Source organism: Oncorhynchus kisutch, linkage group LG10 (assembly GCF_002021735.2).
Source record: "Oncorhynchus kisutch isolate 150728-3 linkage group LG10, Okis_V2, whole genome shotgun sequence".
NCBI classification, from domain to species: Eukaryota; Metazoa; Chordata; class Actinopteri; order Salmoniformes; family Salmonidae; genus Oncorhynchus; species Oncorhynchus kisutch.
Window position 1 is genome coordinate 40,229,300 of NC_034183.2, and position 15,854 is coordinate 40,245,153.

The window sequence follows — 15,854 nt, forward strand, 5'->3', positions numbered from 1 at the left end:
CAAACCCCGACTGATGACCTCTATCTCAACAGGTTCATGACCTTGGCTGTTCCCATCACCCCAGAAAGGGATGGACAACATGTTCAACATGGACAAAATACCTGTCTGCCCTCTGTCAGTTTTCAGAAGCATACCATATTACTCACCATGGTATGCTATTTCACATGTTCAAATGGAAATCAGATTAAAACTGGTGTTGTCATAAAATGACACTGTGACATTACAAATACATCATATGTACACTGAGTACACAAAATATTAAGAGTAGTATGTGAATTACATTCAGTGAAGTACAGTACGTAACGCAACTATGAGAACAATACAACAATTACCTTGGGAGCAGAGGTAGAGGAGAGGAAGAGGGGTCAAATGGGCCAATAATGAGACTAACCTACACACAGTAAATAAACATTGAATTCAACTTAGTGTTGGTGTAGATACATCTATAGCTCAGTAATCACCTCTCTAATACACCAGGCTTGTATAGAGTAGAATGGCCTGTCCTATTACCACATTAAGCCTGTAGAAAATGTCTCGTCCTATTGCCGGATAAACGTACGTTGCCTGATAGATAGCTATGTCACAGGGAATCATTCAAACTTGTTTACTATACTACACCCCTATAACATTGATAATATATTTATACCAATTGCAATCAACATTCCATACAGTTGAATGATTAATTCAGAATTATGGGCTTTGACATTAGGAACACCTGCTCTTTCCATGACATAAACTGACCAGGTGAATCCAGGTGAAAGCTATGATCCCGTATTGATGTAAACTGTTAAATCCACTTCAATCAGTGTAGATGACCGGGAGACCTGTTAATTAAAGAAGGATTTTAAAACCTTGAAACAATGGAGACATTGATTGTGTGTGTGTCATTCAGAGGGTGAATGGGCAAGACAAAATATTTAAGTGCCATTGAACTGGGTACGGTAGTAGATGCCAGGCGCACCGATTTGTGTCAAGAACTGCAACGCTGCTGGTTTTTCATGCTCAACAGTTTCCCGTGTGTATCAAAAATGGTCCACCACCCAAAGGACGTCAGGCCAACCTGACACAACTGTGGGAAGCATTGGAGTCAACATGGGCCAGCATTACTTTGGAACGCTTTTGACACCTTGTAGAGAATTGAGGCTGTTCAGAGATCAAATGGGAGGGGAGGGTACAACTCAATATTAGGAAGGTGTTCCTAATGTTTGGTGGAACTCAGTGTATATCAAAATATCCAGTTTTAATAAAGAGTAGTAGACCATACCTTCTTGTCAAAGGTAGGAAAACACATTATACGCCTATAGGCACATTAACTTTTGGACACACTATCGCTAGCAGTTTACAGGTGAGTCAATGAAGAAAATTGGGCACAACAAACTTTGAAAACGGATACCTATATTTGGACTTTTCACACCTTAGGTGAATCATAACCCTTTATTTGCAAGTATGGACAGCCATATTGTATTTAACCCTAGAACTTCACTTCAAAGACTACACTTTTGGTGCAGTTTTCACATTCGTGTGTGTGTTCGCGTGCGTACATCTGTGTATGTGTGTGCATGCATGCGTGCGTCTGTGTGTGTGTGTGTCTGTCTGTCTGTCTGTCTGTCTGTCTGTCTGTCTGTCTGTCTGTCTGTCTGTCTGTCTGTCTGTCTGTCTGTCTGTCTGTCTGTCTGTCTGTCTGTGTGTGTGTGTGTGTGTGTGTGTGTGTGTGTGTGTGTGTGTGTGTGTGTGTGTGTGTGTGTGTGTGTGTGTGTGTGTGTGTGTGTGTGTGTGTGTGTGTGTGCGCGTGTGCGTGTACGTGTGTGTGTCTGCATCCTTGCGCGTGTGCGTGTGTTTAGTTTTAAGAGTCCTCCCAGTTGCTGTTGTGAATCCAGACCGCCCGCAGATACCATTTAGTTTTAAGAGTCCTCCCAGTTGCTGTTGGGAATCTGGAATGCCACAATAATACATTGCAGCAGGTAGCAGAGGATGGCGTGCAGCATGCAAATCTATCTTGGTGTCCCTCTGGGGCCGAGGCAGAGGAGAGCACAGGGAGAGAAAATGAAACGGTGCTGCACCAAACACTGTGTCTCCTCTCTCTCTGGGACCAAAGTTAATTTCGGAGAGGGAAGTAGAAAATAAGGTTCAGGCTGGGCCTCCCTATCCTCTATCTCCTGTTCCAACACACTGTGGCTCATAGTATGGTACTAGAGATGGATATGTGAGAGGATAGACTCACATTCAAAGCCTGACACAGGTCCAGCTGATTCATTATGACAGGCCTATCTTTTATTAGCTCGTGGTTCGTATTTAAATTCCATCTCGTTGGAGGATGAAAAAAAGGTGAGTTTTCTCTGGTTGAATACAGCTGATGTATTATGCAGCCAGACGTATAGCTACGGCCAGGTAATTATTATTAGCCCTGTGTGTCTTGACAGTTGTGTTGAGTAGGGTATTATGTACGGGTATATGATATTAGCCGTTTAAGTTAGTAGTGAGTCCTATAGATTGACAGGATGTAAACTCACACAGCCACTGTGCTCAGTATATCCTAAAGATTGGAATGCTCTATGTAGATTGCCGATGCAAAACCATCCCAAGACAATACAAGCAAAAATCCCCAATAACAGTCTCTCTTGCCAAACTGTTGTTAGAAGAGACGAGCTCATTTTCAGGTGTAGAATTTTATCGTAGGATGAGGGGCTGAAATCAAACACATCCAATTTGCCAGTTATTAGGAGATAGACGAACAGGAAATTAATACAGGGGTGGACGCTAGAGTGATTCAATTCCAGGCTGCCAGCACAGGCCCTGGTTTTATAGTCTCCTCCCAGAGCCGTGAAGAGAGCGAAACCAGGCTAAATGAACATGACTGAGTTTGCTACTCTGCTCCTCTCAGCCTGTTGTTACGATATGGCTTTTAGCCCAAAACTTTTCGAATTCCTTATGAGTAAAAGGGTAATCGTCTGAGTGTAGTCATTTGTGATGGAATATGTGATCTAACTGCCCTACACTCCAAAGTAATAAGGTTGATATCGTAGTGTTATAGTAGAGTATCAAAGTAATCTGACCAGATATTTTTTATATATTTAACATTGACTTTATTTCACTGCTTCACTTAAGTAAAACGTTTAAAACTTCTTCAGCAGCAGTACCCCAAAAATACTTGTGTTTAATGGTACAGTTCAGACGTGTCTTAGGGAAAGGAAACTCTGCACACAACCTTTTAGTCATTTGATGTGCGACGATTTTGGTGAATAAAGACATTCGCCAAAGCATTTTAGTGCTTTATATTTCCCTGCACCTTGTATAGCTACTATGTTGAGATCTCTCCATTGCTCAGATTTGAGAGACAGAGGTTCAAGGAGTCCAGTGTGGCTGATACTAAGGCAGGGAATAATGATGAGGTGATGGGAGGTGGAGGACATGCTCTGCACCTCTGGTGTTGGGAGAAACAGACCAAACTGTATTGATTCTGATCCTGTTTCATTTTTGTAAGTGGCCAGTGTTTCACACTTTGTTTGGGCACCTTTTTTGATGGCCCCTGACAGGCCTGTTGATGCTGCCTGGGACAATTTGACAGGCTGGACGAGGCTGGGGGGAATGAACGAGGGGAGAAAGGGGAAGGGAAGGGGAGCAGGTTGTGAGTGTGCAGCTTAGCACAGCTCAGCACCACTGACTTTCCTATCCCATCGCCGCCTCCTCCCTCAGCCTCCTGGAATCAATTCTGTGTGTTTATAGACCATTTCACAGGCCTTTACCTGTAACATCACTGGTGTCAGTCCCATAAATACCCACAGATATATAATGGTTGAATTAGTATAATGGTTAAAACAAGGCTCTGGCTACAAGCATAAAGGAAATGTCAACATGTTCTCTTCACTAAGGCAATTAGAGACCATTACTACGACAGGCTTGGCTTGGAAACATCATCAAGGTTAAAGTCAAGATCCACAAGACCCCTCCAACTGCTGTTTTTTTGTTTACCCCTTGTCTCTAATAGATGGGCCATGCACATTTTGCAAACAGAGGCATTCGCAGGGTTTCTTCCAGGTTCAACGCCAAATCAGCCCACAGTTTTCAGCGCTCCAGGTAACTGGCCAGACGAATGCTCAGTGAGCTGGTCAAATACAGAGCATTTAGACTAAGGGTGCATGCAAAATGGCGCCCTATATAGTTTACTACTTTTGACTAGCCCTATAGGCTCCAATAGGGGGGTAGGGCTCTGGTAGTGCAGTATAGGAGATAGGGTGGCATTTCAGATGCAGACTAAACCATTTAAACAAAAGGACAAGCCAGACAACACTTCCACACCACTGGTTACCACATGGGACCACATGGATGTTCAAATCCAATCAAATTGCATTAGTCACATGCGCCGAATGCAACAAGTGTAGACCTTTACAGTCAAACGCTTACTTACGAGCCCCTAACCAACAAGGTAGTTAAAAAAAAATACACAGATAAAAATAAGAAGTAATTAAAGAGCAGCAGTGAAATAAGGACAGCGAGACTATATACTGTGGGGTACCGATGCAGAGTCAATGTGTGGGGGGCACCAGTTATTTGAGGTAGTATGTAGAGAGAATTATTAAAGTGACTATGTATAGATGACAACAGAGAGTAGCAGTGGTGTAAAGAGGAGGTGGGGGGGGGGGTGTTACTGCAAATAGTCTGGGTAGCCATTTGACTAAATGTTCAGGAGTCTTATGGCTTGGGGGTAGAAGCTGTTTAGACTCCTCTTTTACCTAGACTTGGCGCTCCGGTACTGCTTGCCGTGCGGTAGCAGAGAGAACTGTCTATGACTAGGGTGGCTGGAGAATTTTTAGGGCCTTCCTCTGACACCGCCTGGTATAGAGGTCCTGGAGGGATGTGGGTGTTTATTAGATCGCCTGCGAATTCTCAGAAGGCAGCCGGACCTTTCTCCGCCTCCTCTTCACGCAGACCACGGGGATCGGGGCCTGTTCCCGAGGAAGCAGCGTATCCTTTGCGTCAGGCTCGTCAGAGTCGTGAAAAGAAAAAGAAGATTCTGCTAGTCCGTGGTGAGTAATCGCAGTCCTGATGTCTAGAAGTTATTTTTGGTCATAAGAGATGGTAGCGACAACATTATGTACAAAATAAGATTTTAAAAGAAGTTACAAACAACGCAAATAAGCGACCCAAAAATCCCAATCGGCTGGGGGCACGTAAAACGTCTGCCATCTTCTCCGGGCGCCATGTTTCAGTAGGAGATAATGTAATTCAGGTTATTCCCCACAAGTTAATGAAATGAATGAATTACTGAACACACACTTAAACTGGTCAATTGAGTATTTGTGCAATTATCTTTTTCAAATGGTTTAAATGACTTCGCTGCCGGGACAATTTTCACACAAGCAAAATAACTAAATACTAAGCCTAACATTGCTTACACTGGCAACAAACAAAAAAAAGATTGTAAAATAAATCAATTGAAACTGAATAGCCTACTTACAATAATATATATATATCTGTTTAACATGTGTTCAAGCATCGAATGCAAACAATGCAGGATTTACAAGAAGGTTTGAGTTCCACGAACAAAGCAACCAGCTCTATGTCAACATATAAAAACTGAGACACACTGGTGATAATGTCAAATCAAAACCTTGGGAGTGTTGCCTCCAGACTGCAGATGCAAGCAAGGTTAAGAGAAAATGGTTCACGACCACACATCCCCCTATGGCCTTAAAGACTGGCTACAGCTGTGTACAAGCCAGATTGGGTTTATGATGTCTTGCTCGTTCGGAGGTAACTGTGTACTCCCCAAAGGCCATGGCATTTCAGTCCAGAGTATTTCAACCTTCATCAAGGTGCTAATTTGACCAGACCACTACTGTAGTTTTATGATGAGAACGCTGGGAGCATAAGTTAAGCTAATGTACTGTATAGCAATAGATGTATGGAAAGTACACCTCATTCTTCTGTACAGCGTCGCAAAGCACGCAGAACGCCATTATTAAGAAATACAAAAAAGTACTATGTTACAACACGTCATAACAATGTTTTCACCCGTGTAACTACAGTGTTACCACACAGTCATAAGAGCAACTTAAAGTGCTGTCAAAAATGTATTCAGGAAAATTCAGTTTCCTTTCCAATTCTGCAGAAGCTACACAGTTTTAAGCCTGACTGAGTCCTGTTTGTCCTGCCATAGAGAGCCGAGCAAGGCTGGGCAGGCGACAGGCCTCACGTATGCATCAGAATGCAGTCCCCTGTCTGCTCTGTCCCAACACCGCCCGCCTGCCCTCCCAACACTAGATGATAAGTCACCTAGCCTGGCCATATTGATTGGGCTCCGGGAGCCTTATACAAAGGATAGCAGGGAGCTGAGTGATTGTGTTTTACAGAGAACATTATCACTCCACCGAATGAGAGAGTGGCGAAAGAGAGAGAGGCCCGGCCAGGAAATGGAGAGGCCACCAGCCACGGCGGGAGGGAGTATATGACTTGACTCAGTGAAGCACTCAGTCCAATTTGAAAGCCAAATTGTGGTGCTTTAGAACAAAAAGAGACGGCTACAGATTGTCGGGTGATTTTTCTCTCTTTGGTCTGGTCTTGGACAGATTTACAATACTATTACTATTTCTATTCATTGCATTTTCTTCTATAAATTCATAACAGTGCTGAATCAAATTACACTGTACTGAACGTGTTCTGCATTTCATAATCGAAAAAAAAAACACCGAAATAAATACTAGGCTACTGTGTGACATCAGTTTTTATCTTATTCCTATGTCCAGTGTTAAAATCTATTTTATCACGACAGTGGATAGAATGGTTAAGGACAATTCTGTCAAAGTGATTGCATTGAGCCTTCAGATAACAATCCAAGTCAGCATCTCTGCTTCACTTACAGTAAACCAGCAGATGGACACATTTGTCCGTTATGGTCATTTAAATAGCTTTTACCGTTTTACCCCAGTCTATTTGTTTTGAACGGTAGATTTATGGTTCTGCAAGGTTTTATCAGCTCTGTCTGTAGATTAAATATGGACCCGTCTGCCAGTAGATCCCAGAGATCCCGTTGAAGGCCTGCATAAAAGCGTCCTTTTTTTCTGCTACCTTATCTCTCCCTCCCTCCTTTCTCTCTCTCCTTCTCCACCTCCCTCTCCTCTTCTCCTCATCCCTCTCTTACCATCCCTCCCGTTATCCCTCCCTCCTTTCTCTCTCTCTCCCCTTCTCCACCTCCCTCTCCTCTTCTCCACCTCCCTCTCCTCTTCTCCTCCTCCCTCTCTTACCATCCCTCCCGTTATCCCTCCCTCTTTCATCTCCCCACGTATAATTTTCCGGTCAAGCTGTGCTCTTCGTAGATAGGACTAACTTGGTAATCAGTGAGGGTATCAGAGCTCTAATAGACTCACACAACAGCTTCTCTTATCAGCCAGGTGCAATCTGGGGCTGCCCGCTTAACAAAGAATAAAAAATATAAAAAAATCCATGCTGCCGCTGGCACTTTAATAGATTGATGCTAAAAGTTTAGAAAATAAAACCCTGCCTGCTCGGCTAGCACGGCAGAGCTGCTTCCCTCAGACAGAGGGGCCCTCGATTGGAAGTGGCAGCTCGCGTTCTCTGCATCAGCCGGCCCTGTCATCTGGCCCGGGAGGTGCGTGTGTGTGTGCGTGCGTATGTGTGTGTGTGTGTGTGTGTGTGTGTGTGTGTGTGTGTGTGTGTGTGTGTGTGTGTGTGTGTGTGTGTGTGTGTGTGTGTGTGTGTGTGTGTGTGTGTGCTAGCACCTGATACATCACACGAGAGCGGCGTCTGAAAAACACATGTACTCAGAATCAGGGAATCAATAGAACACTTAATGAACAATTAGCGGAACAGCTGTAGGGCTGTCAGAGGCCCATCTGTATACAGCTCAGAGAGAGAAGGGAGAGAGGGGCAGAAAAAGGGTAGAGTGGAGAGAGAAGAGAGAGAGGGGAGTGGGCCTAATCCCATAACACTGGGCCTATTGCTTCAGGACATATCCCCCTTCCTCCTCCCATGCCCATAACAGCCGGGCCTATTTAGCCAGCAGAGCCTTCCTCCATCTCCCTCACCTCAGTCAAAATATGGAAATGGTTCAAGACATCCTTCAGGCTGAAGGATCGATAAATTTGACAATCTATGGCATTTAATTAAAATGGCCCCCGAAAGAGAGGCAGTTTGTTTTTCTGTGCTGACTCGGCCTGTCGTTTATTGCTCAAATGAATACATAAGTGTGTTCATAAGCACCCTTACATTAAATCCTCTTTACTCTTTAAAATAGGGTGGACCATGGTTTTCACCCCCCCCCCCCCGCGCGCCTATCCAGCCTGCCAAACACCATGGACAGATTCAATTAATATCTAAACCTAGTGACTTTTAGCGTATTCTTGATGCATAAAGAGATATCCCTCCACCTCAAACCATGACAAATGAACGTTGGCGACAGTGAGCTCTCTGATTCGCTTGTCACCGACGGTGGCGACCTTAGCTGCCAATCGGGTGGACAAATAGTCAACAGTAAACGTACACCGGGTTGTTGGATAGGTTCAGCCTTCGTGTGTGTAGTCTGCATAGCTGACGTTTATACATGTCGCGAGTGGACCAGTGGTGTAGGACTGACATATATTATGGTTAACTAAGCACCATGTAGGGTTTGGACGGTTGGATGGACAGAGTCTTGTAATTGACCTTGGACACCCTCTGTCGTGATATATTAAAACTTCATTTAAAGAAGAACATCCCCGGGTGGAGGAGGGATGAAGACTCTACCTCCCTCTCCTGCTGTAATGGATTAGATGGGAATCCATTATGCATTTCAGCTAGAGAAAAAGTATGGCCTGAGACCTGCTTAAAAATATATATTTTTTGTACTGAAAATTAATGCGTTCACACGTTCCACTGAGTCATTTTAAATGTTCTTTTTTAGTATATTAGGTATATGTGTTGAGAAGACCTATATTTCAAAGGAGTGTGGAGACCTAGTATTATAATAATGGGCACATTAATACATTCATGATTTTATCCTCTGTGCTATCTGTGTTTCGCAGTTGTTCTGGTATTCTTTTAGAGATCATACGCACACACACACACACACACACACACACACACACACACACACACACACACACACACACACACACACACACACACACACACACACACACACACACACACACACACACACACACACACACACACACACACACACACACACACACACACAGTTGTTGTGACAGTTCTCTCACCTCTACATCAGAGTGGTTTTATGTGTCAGCCAGGCTGCAGAGATTGTATCACTACGCTGTGTAAATAACTAGCTCTTTGGCCCTAACTCCACGGGCGGATGCCCACCAATAGCCACCGGAGACGTTTCACTGTCCTGACATTTTCTCCCCTGACCTCCAGTCTAACTCACTCCACTTCTCCAACCTCATCTTTTACTATTTGCCTTGGACAATGGTCCACTCAATGGTAAAAGTGTTTGAAAACCAAATGATTACTAGGCATGTCATTTTTGCTAATTCTAATTAAAAAGGTTAGATTGCACCATCATGTTGAGTCTTTAACAGGTGCAGGTGCTGATTAAATTGATTCACTGAGGCAATTACATCCGGATCCCCTTTAATTACTCTGGCTTTATGGCGTCTCTCTGCAGCACCAGGATCATGGAGAAGCTAGCTAGGGCCCTGCAGCCGCAGGAGGATAGTGGTGTGTGTGTGTGTGTTGCAGATCCGCAAGTGCATAGGCAACCACACACAGCAAGTACTTAAGCATACAATCACGCACTCTCGTATGCACATACACGCACACACAAATTTGCACACGGACACACATTCTCAAACATGCACATGCCATAGACATACTCAACAGAATAGATGTACACAAATAGACACTCAAATAAACAAGCAGGTACACCATACAGTGCGCTGGCTATGAGGAGACTCCGTAGAACACTAACAGGGCTATGAAACCGCAGTGTGGCAGAGACTCATGCACAGCAATGACAGGGGGAGGTAAAGCTAGTGGTAGAGGGAACTGTGTTAGTGTGCAATATACTCTCTTTGAAGCACAATGCACAGGTGCACAAAGTATGTTATCACACACACACACACACTCGCACGCACACGCACGCACGCACACACACACACACACACACACACACACACACACACGCACACACTCACACACACACACTCACACGCACACACACACACACACACACACTTGCCACCCCTCTCGACACAGGAGTAGGAGGAGAACTGAGTCGACAGCTACACAGCAGGCAATATCCTGTGCCTTCAGCCCCGTTGAGGTGCTGGATCCTTCCTTTTCAGGCTGCGGATGCATCTGGTTAGTAAAAGCTGACAGAGGGCCGGCCATGCCTGAGAGGAGAGGGGAATGAGGAATTTCGGTGTTCCTCCACATCACCCCGGAGACCATTTGCCTGAGATTCCCTGTCACCGGGAGTAGAAATCAAAACCAGCACACACATCTGTTGTCTAAATGTTAACTGCAGTGCCCTCCATGTTGTCACAGCCAGGCAAGGTTAGCCAACACCGGCTAGGAGGCTTTTCTTTGGGCATCTGCCATGGCAACGTGTAACAGAAAGAGGAGCAAATCAAATGTATTTGTCACACGCTATATACAGGGAGTACCAGTGGCAGAATAATATGAGGTATTTGAGGTAGATACAGAGCCTTCAGAAAGTATTCACACCCCTTGATTTTTTTCCACATTTTGTTGTGTTACAGCCTGAATTTAAAATGGATTACATTGAGATTTTGTGTCACTGGCCTACATAGAATGCCCCATATTGTCAAAGTGGAATTATGATTTTAGATTTTTTTTTTTTTACAAACGAATTAAACATGAAAAGCTGAAATGCCTTGAGTCTTCAACCCCATTGTTATGTCAAGCCTAAATAAGTTCAGGAGTAAAAATGTGCTTAACAAGTCACATAAAAGTTGCATGGACTCACTCTGTTTGCAATAATAGTGTTTGACATGATTTGTTTATGACTACCAAATCTACGTACACTACACATATAATTATCTATAAGGTCCCTCAGTCGAGCAGTGAATTTCAAACACAAATTCAACCACAATAGCCAGGGAGGTTTTCCAATGCCTCGCAAAGAAGGGCAGCTGTTGGTAGATGGGTAAAAATAAAAAAGCAGACATTGAATATCTCTTTGAGCCTGGTAAAGATATTCATTACACTTTGGGTGGTGTATCAATACACCCAGTCACTGCAAAGATAACGGTGTCCTTCCTAACTAGTTGCCGGAGAGGAAGTAAACTGCTCAGGGATTTCACCATGAGCCCAATGGTGATTTTCAAACAGTTCCAGAGTTTAATGGCTGTGATAGCAGAAAACTGAAGATGGATCAACAACATTGTAGTTACTCCACTATACTAACCTAAGTGACAGAGGGAATAAAAATATCCCAAAACATTAATAATTTTTGCAATGAGGCACAAAAGTAAAATTGCACAAAATGTGACAAAAAATATTTACTTTATGTGCTGAATACAAAATATTTGGGGCAAATCCAACACAACACATCACTGAATACCACGATTCATATTCATATTCAATATTCATATTTTCAAGCATGGTTGTGGCTGCATCAGGTTGTGGGTATGCTTGTCTTCAGGAAGGACTAGGGAGTTTAATAGGATAAAATGAAACTGAATAGAGCTAAGCACAGGCAAAATGATTGTGGAAATTCTGGTTCAATCTGCTTTCCAACAAATACTGGGAGACAAATTCACCTTGCAGCAGGACGATAACTTAAAACACAAGGCCAAATATACACTGAGTTGCTCACCAAGATACCGTATTTCCAAAAAGCATGTTTTCACTTTGTCATTATGGGGTATTTGGTGTAGATGGGAGAAATACAAATCTATTTAAGCAATTTTCAATTCAGGCTGTAACACAACAAACGTAGAATAAGTCAAAGGGTATGAATACTTTCTGAAGGTACTGTATGTACATGAAGGCAGTGTAAAGTGACTAAGCATCAGGATAGATAATAATAAGAGTAAAATAAAGAACAGAGTAGCAGAAGCATATGATGAGTGTGTGCGTATGTGTGTTTGTTCTGTGTCGGTATGCTTGTGTATGTGTGTTTGTGTTGTGTTGGTATGCGTGTGTGAGAGTGTGTTTGTGTGTGTTTAGTTGTCGTGTGTGTGTTATGTGTGTGTGTGTGTGTGTGTGTGTGTGTGTGTGTGTGTGTGTGTGTGTGTGTGTGTGTGTGTGTGTGTGTGTGTGTGTGTGTGTGTGTGTGTGCGTGCATATGTAGTGTATGTGAATGTGTGTGGGTTTCGTGTGGGAGTGTCAGTGTAGTGTGTGTGAGTGTGTGGGTATAGTCTTGTGGGTGTGCAAAGAGTCAATGCAAGACAGGGTCAGTGCAGATGGACATGGACACCTCCCAGTTCCAACACAAAGTCACATTGTAGAGGAAATTAACCACATCTAAACTACTTCATTCAAAGTTTTCTTCAGGTTTTTCCTGGACACTAAATTATCTTGGTGGGTGTTGATGTATTGCTGCATCATGACAGCTGTCTGGCAGTGGGCCAATGGAGACATGCAGAGACAGGTGAGGCATGCAATGCCTCAGCACTCCTCAGGATACCAAAGAACTGAGGCAGGATAGGAAGGGACAGGGACAGGACAGGATGGGACAGAATGGACAGGACGGGAGAGGGTAAGATGTAACATGACAGGCTAGAAGGGGATAGGATGGAACAAGACAAGACAAGACAGGACAAGGCAGGACATGGTGGGACAGGATGGGACAGGGCTGGACAGGATAGGTCCGGGACCAGACAGGATGGGACAGGACTCGATGGGACAGGGCGAAAGAGGATAAGACGGGACAGGACAGGAGGAAAGTGGATAGGACAGGATGAAGAGGGCTGGACAGGGCAGAATGGGGCAGGGCCAGGACCAGGACAGGACAGGATAGGAGGACAAGACAGGGCGGTCAGGAAAGGACAGGACTGGGCAGGACAGGATGGGTAGAACAGGACTGGGCAGGATAGGACAGGATGGGACAGGGTAGGATAGGACAGGGCAGGATAGGATAGGACAGGGTAAAGCAGGACAAGACAAGACAGGGGTGAGAGGAGGGGACAGATGTGTGGATTGACGTGAAACGTAAGCGTCCGTGCGTCAGGCAGTATTTATGTTCTGACGATTGCTAGAACACATACATTTACCCTTTTAGACCTATCACAAAGTGATGAGATTTCAAAGTGGTGGAGGTGCTTGTTTGAAGATGCACTGCATACCATTCCACAGCGGTGGGCGACAGAGGGGTGAGGAAGGGCCGGGCGTAAATCTAGCACTGCTGCACCTGGCGTGGGGACAGGGACGGTTTGGGAGGGTATAGGTCCGACACCTTAGAAGAGGACAGGACTTCACACTTACACTACATGTTAGTGTGTGTACATAGGTCATACATATATCCAGTGGTGAAAAAAGTACCCTATTGTCATATTTGAGTAAAAGTGAAGATACCTTAATATGAAATGACTCAATTAAAAGTGAAAGTCACCCAGTAAAATACTACCTGAGTAAAATTCTAAAAGTATTTGGTTTTAAATATACTTAAGTATTAAAAGTAAAAGTAGAAATCATTTCATATGCCTTGTATAAAGCAAAACAGGCGGCATAATTTTCTTGTTTTTAAAATGTACGGATAGCCAGGGGTACACTCCAACACCCAGACATCATTTACTAAATAAGCATTGTGTTTAGTGAGTCCACCAGGTCAGAGGCAGTAGGGATGACCAGGGATGTTCTCTTGATAAGTGCGTGAATTAGACAACTTTCCAGTCATGGTAGGCATTCAAAATATAACGAGTACTTTTGAGTGTCAAGGAAAATGTATGGAGTAAAAAGTACAATACCGTAATTAAACATCTCCACATTATAAATGCAATGTTTAATTGCACTGTAAGATCAAATGCTAGGCTGCACCGTAAGGATCTGGGGGTTTAAGAAGGCTAATCTCAAACATCTACAGTACAGTGGAATGTAACATGGTTGGATTTTCAATTATGTTTTGGTGTAACGGCCGTTGTTGGTGGAAGAAGAGGAGGACCAATGCGCAACGTGGTAAGTGTCCATCTTGATAATTTATTAACATGAACACGAAACAAAATAACGAGAACGAAACAGTCCTGAACGGTGAATACAAAAAAACACTGAACAGAAAATAATCAACCCACAACTCAAAGGTGAAACCAGGCTACCTAAGTATGGTTCTCAATCAGGGACAACGATTGACAGCTGCCTCTGATTGAAAACCATACCAGGCCAAACACAGAAATCCCAAATTATAGACAAAAGAACATAGACTGCCCACCCCAACTCACACCCTGACCATACTAAAACAAAGACAAAACAAAGGAACTAAGGTCAGAACGTGACATTTTTATTTTTTTAACACATCTTCACCCAACACACATTGCGTCACTATGAAAGGTCTAGCTCTAGCCTACAGAGACACCATCACAGGTGTAGTCCCAAGAATGTGTGTGCTGCCGATTCGCCAAAAGCCTGCTTCATTCCAATCCCGTTCCTGCACACTGGAAGATGCGTCACCCAAGGGCTGTGTGACCAGCAACACAAGCCATTTCCTCCTCTGAATGACACCAAAATAAAATCTTTATTGAGTGTCCATCTGTGAGCTCCAAACTCTGGGACAGAAGGACGCCTCATGGATTCCCTTCCCTTTCATGTGAGGAATGTGCTCGGCTGGGCAAATTAGATTTTCAAGAATCCACAATGTCAATGACACTATTGGCAGCTGTGTCTGTGTTAATTAAACAGGAGGGCATGGTTAGGATAGTTAGAGTGTGTGTGTGTGTGTGTGTGTGTGATATTCATACATCCCTGTAAGTACAAGGTGAACATAGCAGACCCTTACAGCACACAGCAGCCATCCCTGTGCCTCCTAGCACAACACACTCTTTCATGTTCACTTGGGGCCTGACAAAAATCCCCAAATCCTGATCCCCCATCACATTCCCCCCCCCCCGTCCACAGACTTTCCACAGCAGTCAAAATACAGAAACATTGCTGCATATTTAATGGCTTGATGTAACAGTTCTCTTTCCACAGAGTCGGCCGGTTGGCCTTAAAAAACAGCCTTGTTCTGTATGAACGCTCTGATCTGACACTTCCTGTAAATGATGTCATTATGTCCTCTACCAGCTCAAATGAGGCTGTATCACATCCGGCCGCGATTCGGAGTCCCATAGGGCGGCGCAAAATTGGCCCAGCGTCGTCCGGGTTTGGACCGGGGTAGGCCGTCATTGCAAATAAGAATTTGTTCTTAGCTGACTTGCCTAGTTTAATTAAAATGTTTTAAATAATACAAATCCAACCAAATGTATCTGTCACATGCTTCGTAAAACAACAGGTGTGGACTAACAGTGAAATGCTTACTTATGGACCCTTCCCAACAATGCAGAGAGAAGAAAAGAGAAATAATAGAAAAATAATAACACAAGGAATAAATACGCAATAAGTAACAATAACTTGGCTATATACACACAGGGTACCGGTCCCGGGTCGATGTGTTGGGGCTCTCTGGTTTCTCAGTGAATGGACATGTGAACAGATCCCTGAACTGGGACCCTCGATCCCAATGCCAATGCCATAATACAAGAGTTTGTATTGTACATGACAATATGTAGAGCATAGCTCAAACGATGGGGGCAACAGAAATATTACCCATGGCAACAGTGCGTCGTTGAACACAGCAATATTTTATTTTCCTCTACAGGCGAACACAATCCCAGCCTGTGTCACAGGGTCACATCTTCCCCCCCGGCTGGTTAATGGGCTGTAGAGATGGTTAGCAC